The 23,277-nt window shown below is 35.8% G+C and overlaps 1 protein-coding gene and 1 long non-coding RNA gene across 2 annotated transcripts in view; both read left to right on the top strand.

Annotated features, from left to right (window-relative positions):
• LOC310890230 overlaps nt 1-2,375 on the top strand; it is a 38,733-nt gene extending 36,358 nt beyond the window's left edge. Inside the window, exon 3 of the long non-coding RNA XR_014577119.1 lies at nt 1,125-2,375. This is a non-coding gene — a long non-coding RNA (uncharacterized lncRNA). The remainder of the gene's footprint in view (nt 1-1,124) is intronic.
• Nucleotides 1-23,277, top strand: part of TRPM3 (transient receptor potential cation channel subfamily M member 3) — a 436,512-nt gene that overhangs the window by 70,524 nt on the left and 342,711 nt on the right. The gene's annotated exons all lie outside the window — the stretch shown is intronic.

The raw sequence follows: 23,277 nt of genomic DNA, 5'->3' as shown, positions 1-23,277 counted from the left end.
ACCCTTTGAGCCCTGCCCATCAGGCAATTGCTCACTCATCGCATGATGTTTTTGTTTAGGTGTATGCTGGACATTTTGTCCAGTAGGATCCTATGGGAAATCGTGTCAAAAGCTTTGCTGAAGTCCAAAAAGATCACATCAGCTGGTTTCCCTTGATCGACTAGACGGGTGATCTTATCATAAAAAGAAATCAAATTTGTTAGGCAGGACCTACCCCTCGTGAACCCATGTTGGCTGGGACCAATGACTGCATTGTCCCCCAGGTGCGCTTCAATAACTTCAAGGATCACCCTCTCCATAATTTTACCAGGCACCGACGTGAGACTGACAGGCCTGTAATTGCTAGGGTCTTCTTTCTTACCCTTCCTGAAAATTGGCACAACATTTACCAGCTTCCAGTCCAATGGGACCTCTCCAGATTCCCAAGATTGTTGAAAAATAATTGAGAGGGGTCCTATGATGACGTCAACCAGCACTTTAAGCACACTGGGATGAATCCCATCTGGACCCATGGACTTGTATGGATCCAGGTGGAGCAGCAATTCCCGCACACATTCAGGGTCAGTTGGCAGTTTGTCATTCCCAATGTCATGGTCCTCCAGCTCAGGGCACCCTGGGTCCCAAAGCCCATCATCAGTGTTGAAGACAGAAGCAAAGAAGGTGTTAAACGTCTCTGCTTTACCTGTGTCATTGTCTATGAGGACACCCTCCCCATCTAGTAGCGGACCTTTGCTTTCTTTGGTTCTCCTTTTTCTGTTCACATATTTAAAAAAACCTTTTTTATTGTCTCCCACAGACATGGCCAGCTTCAACTCTAGTTGGGCTTTGGCCAACTATTTATATATATATTTTATTGTGGGATTCTGCTTTTACGGATCTAGTGTTCCCAAATAGATTTTCAAATTTTTTTTTTTTTTTTTTGCACTTATAATGAATGGAGGTAGAGACATCTACTGGTTCAAATGAAAAAATACAGGTAGTCTTACAAGCCTGGAACTTACTTTTAGCAGTTATTAAAATCGCACTACAAACATCACATGGAAATAAGCAAATGCAAAATAGAATAGTATTGAATTTTTCCTTGTCAAAATTACTAGAATTTTCACTTTTGTTTGAATGTATAGGCTTAATCAACAAATTCACAAAATATCTAGAAGTCACGGAGATTTTTTGACCCACCTTTCAAAATAACCGAAGTTCAAGCAGGCGTTACTTCTGGTCTCAAATGGTAGGCATGTTAATTTCTTCATTTTTATTTCTCGATACAAATAACTTCCCAGAAGAAAAAAACATATATTAGTAATTTAGCAAAATTAAACAGCTCTACACACATTCATGTTGCAAATGAATGTAAGCTGCTTCTGCCTCAGCAGTGCTCATGTTCATGCTTCTCTCATGGCCATGCCAAGGCAGACTGACTGATTAGGGTCTCACCACACACCTCTTTGTTTTCTCCCCATTGCTGTGAGAATGTCTATAATGACAAATCTTTTAAGTTGTTTGTAAGAAAAGAGCCCTTTATTTCCTGAAATGCTTGGGACTTCTGCATTATCTGATCATTGCCAGTCATCATGCTGCAAGGAAAACCTGTACTGCCAGTTGTTTTGCAAAGTGTTCATCTATCTCTTCTTTGACTTTTCCCTACATGCCAGCTCTTAAGTGTAGTATGTAATGTGATTCCTGCAGCATATATCTGTGGGTCATTAGTGTTGAATAATCATCTTAATGAATATGACCAGATGAAAATGTAGTTTTCTATGCCATCAAATTCTCCCAGTATGTAAGACAGTTGCAGAGAAGGTGGAGGTACTATCTTCACAAGGATGGACAGGAAGCAAAAAGTACAAGTTACTTCAGGGGAAAGTCTATCTGAATATTAGTAAAAGTTGTCTGTAGGTTTGTGCCTGATGCGCCCCAACAATAAGCACACAGAATCAAAATCCACACAAAGGTCTTTTAATTAAATCATTAATTAAGCTTAATCAAAAAATCACAAAATTTTAGGGGTTGGAATGGACCTCAAGAGATCATTGGGTCCAACTCCCCTGCCAAAGCAGGTTCCCTAGAGCAGGTTGGTGCCAGGTAGGTGTCCAGATGGGCCTTGAATATCTCCAGAGAAGGAGACTCCACAACCTCCCTGGGCAGCCTGTTCTAGTGCTCTATCACTCTCACCATGAAGAAGTTCTTTCACATATTGGTATGGAAGTTCCTCTGCTCCATTTTGTGGCCATTGCCCCTTGTCCTGTCCCCACAAACCATTGAAAAGAGGTTGGCCATATCCTTTTGTCTTCCACACTTAGCTATTTATAGACATTGATAAGATCCCCTCTCAGTCTTCTTTTCCCCAGGCTGAACAGACCCAAGTCTCTCAGCTTTTCCTCTTTCTTTTTGTTTGTTTTTTTTTGTTTGTTTGTTTTTGTTTTTTGTACCGAAAAAGCTTAAGACTACAAAAGGTCTTTGGCGTGAAAACAATTATACAGTGGAATAGGTTGCTGTCACCTCAGACAGCTTCCCACATGGTGGGCAGGCAATTAAATCTGTATTTATGGGCTGGTAACGAATGTTTAAAAAAAACTCGGATAAGTGTTTTCATTTTGAATAACTATTGGCAGAGCAGCTTCATTTCTATAACATTTTAGCACATACAAGGATACGTTCTGTGATTAATGATAGGTCCTTATACACATTTTGCATATGACAAATTTTGTATCACAGACTTCAGAGTTTGGCTTGTAATTCTGTAATTCTGGTTAACCTTAACGACCATCCAGAAATTCTCTTGTTTTATACCATGAAAAAAAAGTCAATGTACACTGGACCCCATATGGAGTACAGAGACAGCTATCCCCATTAGTGTTGGAGGTGAGGGAAGGAAAGGATATTGGTTTTCTTTGTTTTGCTAGGATGAAAATTGGCCAATTAAATCAAATTTTTTATACTGTGTTTATACTAATTTTCACGATTCTGGTCCAAGATAGTACCATTCATCCTAGAACTCCTTGGCACACTGTAATTTTTTTTGGAAAAAATAAAAAATGAAAAAAAATAGGTAACTATTCCTTTGTGAATTTAGAGGTACTGTCAGTTCATTTTCTAATAGCTACCACTTGGACATGCTCAAAGAAATGTAAGAGGTACAGTTTCTGTTTTACAAATCAAATGTTTCTTATCTCACATCTATCCATTGTGAAAGTTTCTTCCACTAGAAATGAGTATTTGAGAGATAGCAAATTCCTTGCTGCTTCCATTAATTTCTTAATTGTAATCTTAAGCAGTTCAGTTCAGCATCAGTCATTCATTAGCATCCTTACAGTACTGATAAAGTTTCTTTTGACTTTATCATTAGCAACAGCTTTTTTGCCATTTTTAAGGCACTGGTGACTGGTAACTTTTGGCTTCCCATCTCAAAAGTAGCTCTGGTATAAGGATTGCTGACAAGATCAAATGCTGAAACTGGAACTAGGGATATATTTGCTTTTATAACCAGTCAGAGAAGCCACCAGGAACAAAAAGTACTGCTTAGGTGCTCTGTCTCAGCAAGCATATATTTATGTGATTTAGAATGAGTCTTTGAGTAGATGCACTGCAGTGCATAAAACTTATTATCTCTGAAAAATAAATAATAATAATAATAAAAAAAAAATCACAAGTTTGTCTGAAATTTGATGGTGGCTATGGCAACACAGTGGACTGCACACTTTGAATGATCTGTTTCTGTCTGCTATCTTTTCCAGCTTAACAGTTGAATAATGATCCAGTTATAAACTGGACATGGGAGGAGCCAGACATTTATGACTAGGAGTTTTTGTGATGCTGCTCGATAACCAAAACTGAACCTGTTTTCTTGCACATCTGTCATCAGTTCCAGAAATTCCTGCCATATTACTCCTCTAAAACAGCCTTAGAAATGGTTAGTTTTTAATGACCAGTTTAAAAATGTGGCCAATTCAGTGAATCTTTTATGTATTTTCCTAGTTACATGAAAAGTTGCTTTATGCCCAGAAGGGTATAATATTTTATACTTTTCAGCCCTAATGAATAGTTGCTTGTTAGTAGTGAGAAATTAGAAGTTCTTATTAACTTTTTCAGTCTTCTGAAAGTCTTTAGGTAGATGCCATTTGACATAGTGTATTGATGCATCATTTTTTTCCAGAACCCCCTTCTGTTCAGTGATGAATTGGATGCATTTCCTTCACTTTGCTTCTCAGAAGTGTTTCTTAATTGACTATATAAACCTTTGTGAAAACATCAAAGATACAGGTCCTTCTTGTTTCCAGTGTTCTCCACACTTTTTTTTTTTTTTTTCAAAACAACATTTATTTAGTTTCAAGTTTTTGCTCTTCTAACGCTCTTCACCTTTGTGGTTGCTATGTTCTAGAGTCTGAGGAATGTAGTTTTTTCCTTATATTCTAAAAGTTTATATAGAGAGGCTACTGAATTAAGCCCAGACAGAAATTCAGGGACACCACTGTAGCTTGTTTATTCTTTGTTTCGTTTCTGCTTCTAGCTATTACATTGTGTTTTGTATTTGATAACATCTATTTTCATGAAATGTTCTCACATCAGTACTATTATACTACGATCAAACTGCTTCTTTACCATTTCATTAAGATATGATTTAACATATAGGTTTATATTGTATTCTTCCATAGTGAGTATAATTAGCACCAACTATGATTTCAGTGGTATAGAAGTCTTAAATCAAAACAATATAAAAGAAAGAAAAGAAAGAAAAAAATTTCTCTGAAAGTGTGCTTTTTTATTTATTTATTTTTATTTTTATACAGATGGTATAACAGATGTCTGCTGCCAATAACTTCTAAACTTGTAATTCTGCTTTGAAATTTTCTACATAAGTAGATAAATATGCAAACAGCTTTGTAATTATTTTGTACAACTTGTATTAGGAAAAGACGCTGATCTATATAGGAAAGGTGAAAGCTGCTCTATGTTTATAAACTGTTTTTGCTGCTACTTTACATCTCACTGACTAATTTAGCAGAAATAGAATCAGCTTGCATGAAACATCACTGGAAGGTTGAATGCCATGGCTGAATATTCCAGGAACATTTTCAAACTAGTCTGTCAAAGCTTTCTTTTTAAGGCTAAGGAAACAGAATGTTTTCTGTTCATTGAACAAGTTCCCCATGATGTGATTTTTGCCATCTGATGTGATGATGCAGCTCAGATTGGAGCTAGAAACTCCAAATATATTTCATTTTGTTCATTTTCATAAATGACTAGCTCTGATAAATATAGTTCAGTTTTGCACACTCTGTAGGTTGGATAAAGCTTATTTAGTATATCAGGATGGTTCTCTGTAGGCGTAAGAGTACCTGTGCTAGCAGGTGGGACTTCCCACGTCTGTCCTTTTGTCACCGATGGGGATCCACCTGCCATCTGCACCCCAGCTTTACATGTCCCTGCAGCCAGGGTGGCAGCATGCTCTGAAGACATACACAAAAGTACTCTCACTTTAACAATAATTTACTAGGTTAAAATCTCAATTATTCAGCTTTTTTATAGGCTTGGGTTCTAAAGCATGATTGTGTATGAGCTTGACTTTTAAACACAAGTGGTGCTGCTGAATGTGAAGATTGATTACAGTTAGAGCTAAGTGTCAGATTTTGTAAATTTCTGCAGGATCAAAACTAAACCTTTTCTTGATAATTATTTTTTCTCTCTCTCTCTTTTTTTTTTTTTTTTTGAATTTCCTTAGTGATTTTAATAGCAAGAATGTGACTTTTGCGTTCAGGATTTACTTTCTACATGTAGGACAAATTCAACAACAAAGTGTAAGAAAAAACGTCTGGGCTTGGGTATCCTGTGAGTGCATCACTGGACAGACTACAAATGTGCTTCTTTGGTGCTTTAGGAGAAAGTACTGCTGGGAATCAGAGGAGATGATAGCATGAAGGATACAATAGTGAAGGAATGTGTGGTGAATGACTATGAAACTGGACACAAGGTATTTCTTTGCTGGAGCAAATAGAACCTGATAGAAGAATGCAAAGAGGGTAGTTGTGACATTAAAGCTATATGCTCAAAGTTAATTAATTATTAATTACCCAAACAACATTTCAAACACAATCAAACCAACAAACCAGCCACTCAGTAAATCTGTCTTCTTTTGTTGAAGCATTGCTATATTGTCTGATATTACCTGAAAGTTATTCTTAAACCAGAACTATGAGAGATATGGAAATTTTCAGTACAAATATGTCTCTTCTCATTGGACAGTACAGTGGTATAAAGTACTGCAATTTTATTTTGAAAACATTGTCATTGTCTTCAGGTAAGAAACTCCAAAGTATGCAATTGTTATTGGAGAATTTTTCCCTTTCTTCTTAGATAATATTTGTAGAGTTCATTTTTCTTTTTTATTTTTAATCATAACATTCATTTGTCATTATATACATGTACAGAAGAAAATATATTTTCAAAAAAAAAAAAAGAAAAAGAGATCTAAATCTTTTCATGATATTTCCTCTTTTTCCCTCCCTTTTTTTTTTTTTTTTCTTTCCCCAATTATCTGCCCTTTCCCAAAATATGTTGGATATATTTCAAGTGTTTTATAAAGGAAGTATTAAGGGCATAAGGAAAGGGGATAAAAGAAAATTAAGTAATACCATTAAAAAATTCTTAGTAACTCTAGAATAAATATAAATTTTACAAATTGATACATTTTTCAGAATCTGGCTACAATTTGCATATGAAACTGTATGTATCCATGGATACAATGACCAGAGAGGGCAACTATCTATGCAAGTAACTTGCTTTTAAAGCCAGCAAAACTAATTTATTTTTCTCTTTTTCAGAAGAACTATGCAGATAAATGTTTAGATGTTATGCTAAAGATTAAATTAGGAGAAAAGAATTCAATTTAAGCATGTTAACTTGTCAGAAAAGGCCTTTTCTTTCCTTTCTACAAAGAGAAAGTGCTGCTCTGCAATCTTATAGGATTATATGCTCAAAGAAGATATTTCTTCATATTTTTTCATGAGGAATTATTGAAATAAATTGGGAAAAAGTACAATTTCCTCTGCTATATCAGCATTCCCTTTATTAGGCAATAGTCACATGTGTTCTTATATCTGTACAACTAATCCTTGATTTTTTTTCTTAAAACATTGGTTCTGATAAAAGTGCATCCAGCTATAGATGAGTAATAAACAGAGGGAATTTAATTCTTTACAAAGACAAAAATATCGAAATCAAAATAGGTTCTTGTTAGCATCATTACTTAAGACCATTTTAAACTGGAAATACTATCTCAAACACAAAGCTGCTCCACGGTGTATGTGTGTGTATATATATATATATAACATATGGATCATTTTTGGATTTGGGACACTGCTGGCCTAGCGCATAGCATTACTATTTCAAGTCTTTCAAAACAACAACAACAAAACTATTGAAAAAAGGGAAAAACAAACTATTTAAAAAATACATTTCTTATCTTTACCACCTTGCTGCCTGGTCACATTTTAAGTGCAGTTATTTGTAATAAAAGTTGTTCTTGAAGTATACCTTACAATCTGTCAGTATTTATCTCTTAAATTTTTTGAAAACTGTGTACTAGCAAATTATTTTCAAACCAAAGCAACACACAGTGTATATTTCTATTTATTGATTTTCTGTCATGCACCTTACTTATATAGTGGCATTTCTTTACATGTAATACCTTGTTAATTTCAGCAGATTTGTGATATCTCACACTACTTTATAAACTGTTTTCGTTTATGTACGTATTGCAAAACATTGTCACACTGAGATTTTTATTTTTATTTTTTGAACTATCAAGAACATTTTTGTATTTCCTTTCCAGCATGAATCTACTCTATTTTTATTTTTGTCTAAAGGGAATGTCCAGTCAGATATTTTTGATCTTCCAAGAAATCTTGTAAACCTCTGTTGTCCTTACGCAAAGACATATCCGTAATTACAAAGAGAAATAAAAGACCTTAAAATAGAGGAAGAGCTTTTTTTTTTTTTTTTTTTTTTTGTGGTGATCTGTAATGTTCAGAAATTTTAAAATTAATATCCTCAGAAAGACACGGTTGTGCATGTGAGTCTAAATGTCTTTCACCAGTTTACATAAACAGGACAGGACTACAGGAGCAGAGATACACAAGCTTTTGAATTCCTCCTTGTTTCCTGACCACATGCTCAGGAAACCATCCTTATAAAGATGCAAACATCACTGCTTCTGGGGAGCTCCTGTGGCCAAGGCTCCTTGGTAGAAACTTGGATGGTGTGTGGTACCCTAGAGTTTAATACCCTCAGTTCCTCAAGGGTGAAGAAGAAATTCATTTCTAAGGGAGTAAGAGCCAGCATGACAGAGAGGAACTGAATTTAAAGGGCTCTCTGACAACCTGGGTAAATATAGGCCGTAAAAAAGAGGAAAAAAAAAAGTGAGACATTACAGGAAAAACTGCTCCAGTAGTGGGCCCTCAGAGTCAAGAAATTACACATTAGGTCTCACAATGTAAATTAATCCTGCCACTATTTATATTTTTTTCTAAGAGTAGATTAACAAGCAGTTGTGCTCAAAGATGAAAATCAGTCACTTGCTAAAATATCATTAAGAGAGAATCTTTTGGTCTGGAGACCTCCTGTATAAAATCGTGTAAATAATACTTTCCCTTGCAGATTCTGAAGGTGCAGTATGATAACAAATTTGTGGTACAACTCCTAGAAAGGCTCGAACAGAAAGTAGATTATTTTCCCTACTTGGCTTAGAACGTTTCTTCATTTTCAGAGTAAACATTTAGTTTAACATACTGCGTCAATATTTCTGTGACATGTAACAATAGCCTTGTTACCTTTTCATGCAAAACCTGCAATGCAAGAAATTACAGTATTTTGTCTTTTTTAAATATGATGGGAGATAATTTATATTCTAAGACTTCCTTAGGTACCATCATGCTACCTATTTCCAGACATTAGATGTCCATGTTTCTTATTTTACGTATTAGGAAGGAGAATGGCAGCCAAGAATAATCAAAACTGATTATTCTGTACTTTGCTGCTGGTCTCAGTGACAGTGTGAAAATGCATAAAACTGCTTATGTTTACATACAATATACTTCAATCATAATTTCCAATTTCTCTTTTTCTTTGGAATACATTTAAAGTAGATCTGATTTGTATTGGTTTAAAATGCATGAGATGAATTGTTAACACTTTAACGAAGATATATTTTTTAAAACATCACTATGCCTAATTTATTGCCCTTCCCTTCCCTTCCCTTCCCTTCCCTTCCCTTCCCTTCCCTTCCCTTCCCATATATTGGAAAAAAAATCTTCAGAAATTTTAGGACCCTAGTATATTAAGAGTGAAATGTTTTTGGAAACACTAATTTTGATATGCTGCTATTGAAACACATTTTTGACAGAAGGCCACTTTGCAGTATGTGTGTCTCGTTTGCTTGGGGACAGGGGTGCTTGAGCAACAGTCTTGGCATAGTCCCACCTCATTGAATGTTCTGTACTTGTTGGGGCCATCATTTTCATTTGCTTGACCTGTGACCTGTTCCAGGAGAAAGGTTCCAGCTGCATAATCAAAGTCTAAAAGCACTCACAGCTCCTGGAGACTAGAAAAATCTTGAGGAGAATTGTTACTCCTCAATTGTTTTTTTTGGCAGACAGCCAGATAATTTAAGCTAATACACCTTCCAGCTGTGTTTCCATCAACACCCTTGAAGATGCTTTGATGTGTTGGTTGTTGAAACTTTTTGGGACACCTGTAGCAGCAGGTGAGGCAAGTTGCTGTTCTCCTGTTGGCCTCTCCCACTACTCTCTGCCCTCCTTATCCAACCTGGAAATTCCCCTTCCCACAATGGTGCTGTGAGAAAGGTTACAAGAGAAAGCTTCCAACAGTGAAGTGTTCAGTATGGCCCATATCTAAAACCATTTCAGATCTGTGGCTGAGAAAGTGAAGGTAAAGCCGCTCTCAGACCTAAAGTAAAGATGCTGGTTCCCTGTTCTTTTTCTTTTAACAATGATTATTTAACACTAATTTCATGTGTTTTCTCTGCATTGTTCCCAATGGTTATGTGGCAGTATAATCCTCAGAGTAACTGTATATTGTAGGTATAATTCCATACAAGGCCCAAATCAATATGAGCAGTCAGGGAGGACTTCTTGTGGAGAAAGCAGTTAATATATTTGCTACTTAGAGCAAAGAGAAAGACCTTTTGCCTTGTGAGAGCAGTGAGATGGGAGGGATCTCTTTCTAAGTGATCTTTGGGTACTTGTTATTGCAGTTTTAGAGATGTTGAGCATGCAATGCAGTGGTAACCATAACAAATGTTCCCACACTTACAGGAGTCAACTGACTGCCATGTCAGCTGATCAATAAGGAGAATATCAGGTCCCTTTTTTGGCAGCATAAGCAGCATGGCATTTCTATTTCTACTGTTTTAATGCACATGCATTTGTAGGACTATCTTCATTTTAGATGCAGTCATTTTTGTGCTTTTCTCTAGCAGAAATTGGTTTTAAATTGAGATTTGTGCCAATATGGAAAATCAGTTTAGTGTAAAAGTGCTAGACGTTCCTTAGACACCCTTGTTAGAAGAAAATATTTAGTGAAAACTAAATATTTTGAAATTTATTTTTATTTCATTATACACTGAAAGCAGGGTTTACAGCATGAAGGATACCGCGTGACATAAAACAGAATAGTGTTGTTGATTTTTATTTTTTTGGTTTGGTTTGGTTTGGTTTTTCTGTGCCTGAATTAAATAAATGAATAAACATATGTATAACAAAAAGCTACTGTAGTTTGCAAATATTGGTAGATGCACAAATCTAAGGAACAAGTGATAAATTCCTTCAACAGACAAGCACAACCTAACGTTTTGTACCTATATTTTAAATATTTAATTTTACATTAAATAATGCAAAATATACATAAAAATTCATTTTAAGTGCATGTATAATTTCTTACAACATAAGATTAGTAATAAGTGGTAGAATATCGGACAATACATGTATAAGAATATTTAAAAGCAACAATATGAATAGAGAACATATTTAGTTTCACAGTAAATATGCAACCTAAACAGTAATAAGAGTGGCCAAAAGCTTTAAAGAATAATGTTAAAAATGAAAAACTAGTTGGAGTACATATTATATAACACTGTATTTATATTACCAGTACTTATTATAGACTTGTTTAGAAAAATCAGAGATACTCAGGTTTTCAAAATAATTTTTTACTGATTTTAATTTTAATTAAAAAAAAATCTTTTCTCTCAGAATAGTAATAATCCTTGAGTTTACAAAAGTGCAAGAAAATTTATTTTTGTTTACTCTACATATTCCCCTGAAATCATGAACAGAAAGATTTTCGATTAAAAACTACAGAGCAATTTATAGTAGTTGAATATGCTGTAGTCAAAGAATTAAGACAGCACAAAAATATGTAGGCTTAACACTGGGTAACAGTCATAAAAATATAAAGATCATATGCTTATACCAAGAATGCCAATATCATTCTTCCTCTCTACTTTTCTAAATCTTAGGAGAAAGTAGTCACAGATCATAACAGCTAAAACTGTTTTCCTCCACTTAATATGGCAGTAATAGTTGAGACAAAAATATCCAGGGAAAGTATGCTTCAGCTCTAAGAAGGTTAGCAATAATCTTTACTTGTTGCTAGTATATTAATTTACAGCTGAAGGAAAACACTATGAGAAGGACAAATGAAAGTTATACTTTTGCCTAGTGCTAAAAATAACTTGTACAACAACCTTATTATGAAGTTTTAAGATTGAAAAGTCATTATTTTCTGTTTTATTTTATTTTTCATTTCTATAAGCACTTCATTTAAGACAAATATGAATAGAGAGTCACAGAGGTTTTACTGGTAATTATCCAACAAAAATATGGCATTGTAGGATAAGATCATAAGATAATTGAGATAATTGAGACTGACAGTGAGTTAAGGAGTCCTCTAGTCCAAACTTTTGTTCAAATTGGTTGATAGTCAGCTGAATATGAGCCAGCAGTGTGCCCAGGTGGCCAAGAAGGCCAACAGCATCCTGGCCTGCATAAGAAGCAGTGTGGCCAGCAGGTCTAGGGAAGTGATTGTGCCCCTGTACTCGGCTCTGGTGAGGCCGCACCTCGAGTACTGTGTTCAGTTTTGGGCCCCTCACTACAGGAAGGACATGGACGTGCTCGAGCGAGTCCAGAGAAGGGCGACCAAGCTGGTGAGGGGTCTGGAGAACAAGTCTTACGAGGAGCGGCTGAGGGAGCTGGGCTTGTTCAGCCTGGAGAAGAGGAGGCTCAGGGGCGACCTCATCGCTCTCTACAGTTACCTTAAAGGAGGCTGTAGAGAGGTGGGGGTTGGTCTGTTCTCCTACGTGCCTGGTGACAGGACGAGGGGGAATGGGCGAAAGTTGCGACAGGGGAGTTTTAGGTTGGATGTTAGGAAGTACTTCTTTACCGAAAGGGTTATTAAGCATTGGAATGGGCTGCCCAGGGAGGTGGTGGAGTCACCATCCCTGGAGGTCTTTAAGAGACGTTTAGATGTAGAGCTTAGCGATATGGTTTAGTGGAGTACTTAGTGTTAGGTCGGAGGTTGGACTCGATGATCTTGAGGTCTCTTCCAACCTAGAAATCTGTGATCCTGTGAAATCATCTGAGGCAAATGTAGCTTAAAGCATAAACTTTAAAGCAAGTGTAGGCTTGGAAACAATTCTTTCTGTCTTCATTTTTCAGAAGAAGAAATTTCTTTCATTAGGTGTAGAAAATAGTGTAAATTAGTGTGGGTTTTTTTGTTCTTTTTTTTTCTTTTTTTTTTTTTTCTCTCAGGACCCATATTGTAGTTAGCTACCATTTCCCCTTTTTATTCTGTTCCCCCACTTAACTGAAGCCATAGGCTGAAAATAGCTCCCTGATGGTTTCTCTATTTCTTCTTGCTAGGAATCAGCCTGTATGCCACTAGCAAAGTGGGTCACTTGTCTGCTTTTCCATTTTTTTTCGTATCTTTTTGAATCTCATTCAGCATAAATATAAAGTTAATGCATTTCATTTCTATTCTCCTAAATATTTAAAAGGGGATTGAACCATTTCTTCATTTGAAGAATTAGCATAAGAAAAAAATTCATTGGTGTCCTACAAGCTGTGACAAGTTCAAAACTCCCTGTCTCTGACTCATATAACTAATACATAACTAATATTTCTCTGGGTATGATGTAACTCTTTGTTACACTAGCAACTTGTAAAATAGTGGGTTTAAGTAGTAATCTTGTGCTTGTGTGATAGAACAATAGAGATGGCTCTCTGTTGTTCTTGGGCTCAAGCTGAAGAATACCATAAATTGCTTAAGACTTGTTAATTTTTTTAGGTTGTCAGACATTATACTCAAGGAAATCATTTTATTGAGATGAGAGAACAGACTCTGAGAAAAACAACTTTTAATCTGAGTAAATAATTTCGAGGAATAATGCTGAGAGTAGAGAAATTGAAAACTCAAAAAAAAATACTCAAATCTTTAATGCAATCATGACTCACTCGATACAGCTTGATCTTGATTCAGTGACCAATATTGCATTAAGCTGTATGGTTTAGACTCTGCTTGTTTTGTAAGTGCAACTTTCTCAGCACTTTAATAGTGCTGCTTCTTTTAACTTCTGTTATCTTCTGCAGCTGCTTTTATTTGAATATTTCAGGATACTGACATTAGCTATTGGAGTTCCTGTGAAACAGAGTGTGTAAGAACCAATTCAAGAGCATTGTTACCCAAGAACTTGCTATTTAGCAACAATGCACAATAGCTTAAGAAATGCAGAAGAAAATTTGACTAAGTCTATTCAAAATACTAATTCTGCTATTAAAGGTGGAATTCACTGGCCATATTTACATGGATTAATGTGTTGCATGCAGCATGGACATAAATTAGCACATTGCATGGAAATCTATACCATTTTGTCAAACTCTTGATAGAAAACTTATGTTGTTTTTTTTAGTCATAAAACAGTATTAAAATTTCACTCAGTGGGTATCACTGTTCAACAAATGAGGCAGACCATAAAAATCACATTTCAGTAGATCCCGAAAAACATGTCTATGTTAAATGTGATTTTTTTTTTTTTTCCAAAAACTTTTCCTTCTCTGTAATGCAAATGCTTTCACTCTGATTACTAAATTTTGTAACACTGGCTCCTAATGCCCCAGTGAAATACCATTAATCTTTGTAAAGGTATTATTCAGTGCAATAATTTCCTTTTCCATTTTGTTCCACACATAAAAACAAGCACCCTTTGTCACTATGTAATTCTGGTTTTTAAAAAAAGATAGATTTCTAATTATAAGATAAATCCATCTGGCTACTGTCCTAGGTTACTCAGGAGAATATATATATATATATATTTTTTTTTTCTTCTGATATTACAATGTTAATGTTTCAGCAACTTAGTTACCAATTTCTTTCAATACCCAATACGAATTTTCTAAAGAAATCACAAGACGAATGATCTTGTGATGAATATTATGATATGAATAATATTTTGCAGAAAAATCAGCAATACAGAATGAGAAAAAGAGTGGAATTGGTCAAAAATCTTTCCAGCTTCTGCATTAAGAAAATTGAAAGTCAGCTTTTTCTTAATTCATACAAAAGAAGTATAAGTATACACACTCAGTTTGCATTTGAGAGACTTGGGTGGGTGTTGAATGTTAGGCAGAAAGAACAACTTGTTCAGTTATACAAATTGAATTTATTTTTTTTTTTGTCAAAATTCTTCACAACCAGATTTTATCTGCCTATTCTATGCCTTTGTAAGAAAAAAAAAAATACACCCACTCTCTGCTAAACTTTACCCAAAGTTTCTATGATATTTCCCCCACTACAAGCTCCCCTCTTCCTAGTGCTTTGTCTGTGTGTTGCACTTTGTGACAAAAACATCTTTGCCTGGTAATGAACTGTAGGTAGTTAGATAACAACACTAAACAGAGGAATATTTTAAGATAGTACCTAATATTTATTTAGGGAAAATTATGCAGGTATTACAATTTATTGTACTGGAATACATTTAGACCTATCAGTAGGGCTAAATGAAATGAGATTTTTACTATATCAGTATCCTTGGTATTTTATTTGACTTCATCTAGTAGGATGATTAAACTGCATGTCCAAACTCTAGAATATGTTGTGTTTGCATCAAAAACTGTATTTTCTTTCTCTTGCTCTCTGTCTCTTAATCCCCAGCTTCTTCTGCTTCTTCATGCTTACTCTGATCTTTTTGTTCATTGTTTTGGGGGTGTTTCCTCTATTTATTATATTTTCAGTTTCTCCTAGACTAGATTAAAAAGAAAAATCTGTGTATATGTATCAGAATCATTCTTTCAGAGTGAATGTGTTAGTAGTCTGTTATTCTTTGTAATAGAAAATATTAGTAGTCTGTTATTCTTTGGTTCGATTTTTATTTATATATTTTAAAATAAGATTATGTGTGTCCAATACTTTTACAATCTTGACACCTAAGGCTGAAACTGTAGGATTTCTCTAGGGCTTGTTTCATAAATAATCTGCTGTTCTTTTCATCTTACATATTTTGGAAAGAGATTCACATAAAAACCTGCAGAGCTGATGTCTGGGTCTTTTCAGCAGTGGGCCATTGGTGACTGGTGCCAGAGATGCCACACCTCTGAGCAGAAATGCATAGTCTTCTTGATTACCATTTATGTATTTATTTGCACAGTACTTCACATACATAATGTGTTGTACCAATGCTATAATTCTTATTAATGTTCAGTTTAAGGGCATAGAGGATGATATGATATATACAAAATTTGTAAAAAAATATGTAAGGCCTATAAGCAAACACAGAAATTATCCCTTCTTCTTCAGTTAGTATTTAACTTAAATGAATAAAACTTAATTTATGAGAGTACTCAATCATTAATACAAGACAGTTATGATGTTGTTGGTGAAAATAATATGATTCTGCAGAAATATAATTTATCAATTATCCAATGGATAGTCAATCCATAGAGTATTTTAATGGTTATTCTAAAGTCCTCTATAAATTGCATTCCTTAAAAAAATGCTTTTATATTAAAACCTATTAGGGTACATGAACCAAGTTACCTTTAAAAGGCTCATGTAACAGTTTTACAAGAAATATTAATTTAAAATCCACAGGGTACATAGAAGCATAGCGTTAATCTTTAAATTATTCTTGCTTTAAAACTATTTTTGTAAGCAACAGATACGCTGAATTACTAATAACACTGGATGATGTGCTATGCCATGTTTCTAAATGAAAAAAGTAATAAGATACAACAGAATTATTAAAATATATTTTGAATCATAATATCAATTAATTGGAATTTGAGTAACTAAACATCCCTTTTTAGTTTTCAAAACTTGTTCTACAGGTTTGATATTTTATACCACTAGATGTCATTGTAGTTGAATGCTACCTGCAGCTTTATATTAGCTCTTTGCTGCCTTTAACCACTTGATGGCATCTTTTTTTTTCTTTCTTTTTTTTTTTTCCCAGTAAAGAGCTTTTTAATAAGCTGATTTACACAAAACAGATTATTTTAATGCTTCATTTAATGCTACAGTGCCTGTAAGAGTAGAAGCCTATCTTAAACTTGCAGGAAAAAAACTAACGTGGATGTCAGAATTTTAGATTTTTAATGAAGTGTGGAAAGATGAAACTCAAACGAGTCTCTGTGTACTTGCTTATTTTGTGCTTACATAAAACAAGAAGTGTAATAAAAATTCTTTTAGTACTCTGACAGACAAAATTATATAGGTTCTTGTACAAATATAGCCTTTCAGCATCACAAGTGTTTGTTTGATAAATCATTGAAAATCTGATTTATTGAAAGGCCTATTTATTTATTTATTTATTTTTTCTGGGGTGGGTCTTTTGGCCTTTTCCCCCATCACTTCTCCTCACTGTCTTCACTTCCCTGATCTGCAAGCTGAGTTGAGCTGAGCTGGCACCAACAAGCCAACCAAGGCAGCAAGACAGAAGGAAACCCCTCCCTCCCTCCTGTAGTCCTGACCATCTAGAGAGACCACCCACCCCAGTAGTAGGTGGGACAATTTGCCTCAGCTGGGTGGGTGGGTGTGCTGGTGATGCCAAATGTGAGTCACCTGCAGTGAAAGATGGTTGGCATCCTTCACATTTACAAGCAAAGCCCATCTGTGCTGAGGGCGGGGAGAAAGGCTATGCCAGCTCCTTCCTTACTCAAGAGCCAGCAAGGCTTTTTTCTTCCGTTGCCCTCATTTCCCTTCTAAACTGTGCTGTGAGCTGGTATGTTTGACTGCAGGTTAGGCCTGTGCATAGCTGGGTGGAGGTCACACAAAAGATTTCTGGGTAGCACAAAAGATCTTCCTTAGGCATCTTGCACTGCAACAGTAGTTCTGCATTTGCATTTTCTTCCCCAGAACTGGAATCTGATGGTGGCCGGGGTTCCAAAAGGAGGTGCAGGTGTGCATTGTGACTCTAGCAGGGGTGTATCAAAGCGGTGTACACTACTGATGCCTCACAGTGCAGCTCTTTCAGTATAATTTTTATTTTAGTTTCTTGTTTAAAACAATAATTCTAGTTTGTCTGGTATAAGGGCTTGATCACCTGCCTATCAAAAACAAAACAAATTCCTTTTGGCCACTGAGTAAGGTACTCTTAAAACCATGAAAAATACCTACTTCTGGAAACCAGACTTTTTTTTTTTTTTTTTTTCCCCCCCAAAGTTAAAAACACCTTGACTTCCTTACTTCAAAGTGAAAAGAATGTGTGACCTATTTCACGGTGATTTGAGTATTACATCTTAAAGTAGAATAATTGACAAGAACACATCAGTATACTTAATCAGAGAGGTATGAATCTGTCAGGTGCATCTCTTCATCTTTGAATGAAAACATATTTGGGAATACCTGAAGAAACCTGAGGAGTATTATAAAATCTCTGTGGAACACTTTCAAGCAAAAACAAGTTTCAGAAAATTGTTTTTATTAAATAATGAAAGGTTAAAACAGAAGACTGAATCAGCAATTCAATCACTGATTGTTATAGTATTAATGACAAAACTGCAGTGACTTAGTCCATTCATATATACAAGGTTGTATGTACAGCACTTCAAATTTACAAATAATTTGACAAGAATTTGCCAATTCAAATTCAATGCCAATCTTATGTTAAATTTAGTGATTTATTTTATTTTAGAATGTTTACTGTCTTCATTGTGAAGCATTTTGTACCGTAACCTCATAATATCTTCTGTGGAAATGATGATTCCTTAACTTCTCTTTCTATTTTCCATTTCTCCCTGCCTGACCCTCCAGTCCCAGCTTGCTCCCCTCTATGCTGACCTCTCAATGGTCACAGGCAACATTGCCCTTAGCAATCACCAGGAACGATGCTTCTGAACCTTCTAGTTCTTGTTCTGCTACTCCAGGTTCATCTATTGCTGTAGCACCCAAAGATGTTGTTCTCATTGTGGGAGGTACTGTATATAGCAAAGCGCTTTTGCTCTGGAGGCCAAGGTATTTCTGTTTATTTCTTTGATATTGTTTCTGGAAGAAATGCTGAATTCCCTAATAAAACTTTTGCAGGACCTGAAGACACTTGATACAGCAACCTAGGCTACAAACAAATATTTTTTTCAACTACTCCACAACTATTCTACTATCCTACCATAAAGAGAAATACAGAGGTAGTGTGTGAGGGAAAATAACAGATATATTTAGAATACAGGATTTTAAGGGATGGACTTAGACTTCCTGAACTCCAGGAAACTTAAAACTTTCCAGGAGTTTTAAGGAAATTTCCACCTGAAGGATATAATACATCATGTTACTCTTTTACTTCAGGAAACCCTTGAGTAAGCTGAATTCCCATCTACTCTGTGGGATTAGGAAGCATAAGAATAGTTAATTAAATCTGACAATGTAAAAATGACACATAGTAAATTTGTCAATAAAAATAAATACTTCATTTTTCATTAAGAGAATTATGTTAAGAGCTGTCTGAGAAAAAGAAATCTGGATCAACCCATTGTGTAAGATATGATGCTTAAAAGTCAGAAAAATAGCTTTATTTCAGTAACTTCCTTATCTGTAGTCCCTTCTTTTATTTATTATCATGCTATTTGATGTGCCCTGCGCAGGACTACAGCAAATTAGTCTTTATGAGCCCAGTGTGTTGTTCTGTTGAAGTATAGCATATAAAGCAGAGGTAAAGAGTTTTTGACTACCCTTGCTCTACTGCTATTTCATAACAAAACACCTTGAATATATCCAATCAAATTTGATTTTATGGTGTTCAAGCATGTTCGCTGTTATCACCTTGAATCCTCTCTTAATGTTGGTCATAAAATCTTACTGGGTGTTGTAACTGAGAGGTGCAGTCATGTTAAAACAGCAAAAAAAATATATTTTCCCAAACAAATAGGACACAAAAATTATTCCACTAGATTCTTAACAGTGTCAGTGATTTATAGAGATACATTTATTGCTGTAATGTAAGTTATGTGAGAATGACTGCTTATTGTTTGCCTTTCAGAGGAAAAAGTGTGATAATTAGCTGCTAACTAATAATTAAGAAACTAGGGAATTAAGTTTCTCTTTAAAATATGCAGAGAGGAAAGTATAGCATTTGCATTGGTCTTTCATGTTCAGCATGACTTAAATAGTAAGTGACAACGTTAGCCAAAAAAAAAAAAAAAGTATATATATGCCTCCCCCCCAGTAAAAAGTTGCCATTTATTTATTCAACTCAGATGAACTCCATATATCAGAAAGTCTTTCTTAAAGAGAAGAAAGATAAACTCAGACAAGTTAAGTATCTCGCTGGGTAATTTTTTTAACGCATTTGCAGAGCTCCTCTGTTTAAAGATGTTAATTCTGTTTTAAATTCAGTTAAAGCATCTTCACACAAAATCTGGATAAATAAAGCTATAGGAGACTTTAAGTATACCAGTCATTTAGAACGTACATGCTTACAAAAGGGGGTTTCCTTGCTGAAATGAAAAGACTTTCTTTGCATACATTGCTTGACCACATTTAGGCTTTTAGGACCAGAGTCTAAGAATGTAAGTTATACAGCCTCTGACAGAATTACTATTGTACTGTACTGACTGCCACATATGGAAGGGCTTTGTGTGGCAGTGCTGAGGAGGTTTTAGTCTAGCATGGAAGACCTGGCTTTAGAATCATAGAATGGTTTGGGTAGGAAGAGACCTTAAAGATCACCTGGTTCCAACCTCCCACTAGACCAGGTTGCTCAAAGTCCCACCCAAAGTGGTCTTGAACACCTCCAGAAATGGGGCATCCACAGCTTCTCTGGGCAACCTGTTCCAGTGCCTCGTCACCCTCTGAGTGAAGAATATATTCCAAATATCTAATCTGATCATGACCCTCTTTTAGTTTAAAGCCACCCCTCCTGGTCCTATCACTCTGCTCTGACAAAGAGCCCCTCTCCAGCTTTCCTGTAGGTCCCCTTTAGGTAAAGGAAGGCTGTAATGAGGTCTTCTCAGAGCCTTCTCTTCTCCAGGCTGAGCAACCTCAACTCCCTCAGCCTGTCTTCATAGGAGAGGTGCTACAACCCTCTGATCATCCTTGTGGTCCTCCTCTGGACCTGCTCTAAAAGGTCCGTGTCCTTCTTGTGCTGGGGAGCCCAGAGCTGAATGCAGTGCTCCAGGTAGGGTCTCATGAGAGCAGAGGGAGAGAATCACCTCCCTTGACCTGCTGGCCACACTCTTTGTGGTGCAGCCCAAGATACAGTTGGCTTTCTGGGCTGCAAGAGCACATTGCTGGTGTACGTTGAGTTTCTTGTCAACCAGCGTCCCCAGGTCCTTCTCCTCAGGATTGCTCTCAATCCATTCTCTGCCTAGCCTGTATTTGTGCTGGGGATTGTCCCGGCTCAGGTGCAGGACCTTGTACTTGGCCTTGCTGAACGTCATGACATTCTCACAGGCCCATCTCTCAAGCCTGTCCAGGACCCTCTGGATGGCATCCCTTCCCTCCAGCATGTCAATCACACTACTCAGTTTGGTGTCATCAGCAAACTTACTGAGGGTGCACTCAATCCCACTGTCCGTGTCACTGACAAAGATGTTAAACTGCATGGCTGCAGGTATAGATACCTGAGGACCTCTCATACCAACTCCTGGAGTGCACCTTAGAGTTTCATAATCACTTTAAGGATTCTTGAGCTGGTTATATTTCATATGATTCTTTTTGCACACTGGCCTTCCAGTTTAAGGAATTTCATATGTTTGATCTGTCCCTGTCATGTGTAGATTTTTTGCCCCATAAATACATTGTGCTGTAATATTGAAAAAAGTGTTGCTTGTATGATGCTTCAAGGATGTGTGCTGAAGTTTGTTTCCATATTAGCAACTGTCAGGATATGTGAGTACATGTTTTCAAAAGCAGTGACAGAATTTACCTCATGCAGACTGTTTTGAATAGTTGCTCTCATGAGGCTGGGGAAATGTCTGTTTCAATTGAGCACTTAGCTTTCTGATTCCTTAATTTAACTGCAGTGCAGGTTTTATGCATTTATAATGTAGTTAAAAATAGAGGAGCAAGAAGTAATGCTTAAGAATGATATATGCATTCAAACATTGTACTATCTCAAATGAGAACGAAAATAACACGTCAAAATACACTTGTTGAGGATTTTTTTTTTTCCGATGATGAAATATAGAGAAATGTCTTAGATTCTGAAATTATTGAAGAAGACATTAAAGAACAAGGAGACATTACACCATACAGTCATCTCTAAACACTGAATCCAACTTTAAAGATGAAAGTTTCAAGGTAATTTGATCAGTATGACCATGCACTTGATTACATGACCTTCTAACAGACAAGTATACCAAGTATACTATGGCTGCTGTGGATGTTTGAAGCTTGAAGATTTTGACCTAAAATAAAGAGCATGTTTGTGACAACCACTACTCTGCCCACTTCAACTTACTGTCATTGCCCACTTTTCACTCTCTTAACAGAAGTAACTTTGTTAGCTGAGATGTTAATTCAGTGTCCTGGCTAGTTACTTCTCACCTTTATACGTGAATTGCAGTAGGTTTGTGCTGAGAAGAGATACCATACCTACAACACAGTAGGAGTAGACACTACTATGGGGGAGGCTGAGCACCAATTCTTATCTTAACATCCCATTCACTTTCAACACAGGGAAGATAAACTGTGATCATGTTTTGGATGAAACCCTCCAGCAACCCCCAGGGCAGAGAACTGGTGAAAGGGTTTGTAGAGCAAGAGTCAGCCACCTGTAGATGTGTTTCTAGGCGGAACAATTGCCTTTACAGATACTGTTACTCAACACATATTCTGCTTTCATGGGTAAAAAAAAATGTAATTTTACAGGATAATAAAAATACCATTTTAGAAACCCAGCTTGCTCACATTTCCTTAAAAATATGTGAATGGAGGGAAATTCTGAGCTAAACAAAAGGACAACCCCCACTGATATCAGCTCCAGAAGACAATAACCTGGGTTTGAATTAAAACTATTGTTATGCAAGCCCTATTTTTTTTTTTGTCTGTTCAAAAATCTTGTTTTATTTTTATCATTATTTGATGTCTATCACTAGGATTGTCTGGAATATTTAATCATATTTCGTGCACAGTTGTCATGTTTATAAATATTTATGAGCAAGTTTCTGCTGTAGTTTATATTCAAGCTTGCCAGTGTCAAATTTGGGAGATGGGCCAATATGTAAACAGGTTCTTAAGTTCTGATGTTCAGTTAAGGCTAGAAAGACACTTGTGGTCCTGATTTTATTTTCAGGTAAGCAGGGATTTTGATTGAACCTTAGAGAAGATTGAGGTTGAATAAAAACTAAAATGGATTATTCCTGAGAAATGTAAAAGTGTAATGGATGTGTCCCAAGTTGCATGCAACTATTCAATTATTAGTTGTTTAATATGCTATTCTATTTGCTGAGAAAACTGTATTTAGCTGGCCTTTTTTAGTGGCTAAAGTAATTTACTGGCATTATTTATTTATGCTCAAGGATGACAGAATTATTCTATTAGCAATTACAAACAGAGGAGAACAATTGTTGAAAGAAAACCTCATGCTTTCTCATGAAGTTTCATCAATACTTAAGGAATGTGGCTAGTTTAATGAATGCATTATCTTTGCTTTCATTTTTTTCATTTTTTCCAGAATATAAAGTAAGAGATTTCACCCTCCACTAAATATTTTGCATGTTCAAATGTGTCGCCTCATACATAATGTACTGAGTTTCCGATTTCTTAAGGATGAGCTAAGGA

The sequence above is a fragment of the Anser anser genome (genome assembly GCF_964211835.1).
Source record: "Anser anser genome assembly, chromosome: Z".
In the NCBI taxonomy this organism is placed as follows: domain Eukaryota; kingdom Metazoa; phylum Chordata; class Aves; order Anseriformes; family Anatidae; genus Anser; species Anser anser.
The sequence above is the reverse complement of the archived record's forward strand: the minus strand, read 5'-3'. Positions and strand labels throughout refer to the sequence as shown.